Source organism: Ursus americanus, chromosome 7 (assembly GCF_024610735.1).
Source record: "Ursus americanus isolate L20-20 chromosome 7, mUrsAme1.1.p, whole genome shotgun sequence".
Taxonomy (NCBI): Eukaryota; Metazoa; Chordata; class Mammalia; order Carnivora; family Ursidae; genus Ursus; species Ursus americanus.
In genome coordinates, this window is record NC_142133.1 from 80971419 (window position 1) to 80972458 (window position 1040).

General features: G+C 35.4%; 1 non-coding gene across 1 annotated transcript; it reads right to left on the reverse strand.

The window, feature by feature from the left end:
- Positions 1 to 322: 322 nt before the first annotated feature.
- LOC123803314 (U6 spliceosomal RNA) lies at positions 323 to 430 on the reverse strand. Its single transcript, XR_006782840.1, has one exon. It is a non-coding gene; the product is annotated as a U6 spliceosomal RNA (small nuclear RNA).
- Positions 431 to 1040: the final 610 nt, after the last annotated feature.

The window sequence follows — 1040 nt, forward strand, 5'->3', positions numbered from 1 at the left end:
GTCAGTCTATTGTGCTTTATTGTTCTCTAGAACATGTGACATCGTGAGACATACTGTAAATATTTTTAAATTAAAAGATTAGCTGCACAAGGGCAGGACTTGCTATATTACTCACTGCTGTATCTGCTATACCAAGAATAGCCACACTCCCACTGAATACATATTTGTCAAATAAGTGAATTGAATAGGTGAGGTTGCTCATTAGTACTAATGGTTCATAGATTATATTGGATTTTCTATGAAAAACATATTTGCATCGAAGAGCATCAAGAGCATTGAAGAGCATTGAATTGCATTTTGTCTCTTAAATCTTTTTTTAAAAAAATATATGTAACACTTTGTGAATTTGCATGTCATCCTTGCTCTGGAGCCATGCTCATCTTCTCTATATTTGTTCCAGTTTTAGTCTACGTGCTGTGAAAGTGAGCACTGTTACTTAAATCCTAATAACTTTCTCTTCTTTTTTTCTTTTCATATTGCAATGGCTAAGACTATCAGTTCAACTCCGGAGGATTTTTTTCTATGAAAGAGAGCTGGATTTTATCTAGTTATCTGAATCTATGGAAATGATTATGTGGTTTTCTAATAATTGATTAATTTTTTATGTTTAAGCATCCTTAGATCCCTGTAACAATCTGCTTGATCTTTGAAATCTATGTCAGAATGCAGAGCTTGAGAGACATGGGCTACAGATTCTGACTGAATGAGGCCTTGTTACCATCCCTTAAAGACAACTGTTTGCATATCACAGACTGTTCCACTGACAGGAATGGCATTTCTTGAAGCTTTTTGAGGCAAAGTCAATACCTTCAGGGGGCTGACAGATATTGTGAATCAGTAAACCAGGCTAGAGATGCAGTTTGAGAAACAGGAGAGCTCACCTTAAAATATAGTGGTCAGGAATTAATCAGTATCAACAGATTGTTGCCATGAGTAAATGGAGCCCCAGTGTTGCTAGATCACCTGTTATTTGGTCAGAGAGACAGGCGTCTGGACTTTTAAAGTGTAAACTAATTTTTAAATGCTTTTAATTAATTTAT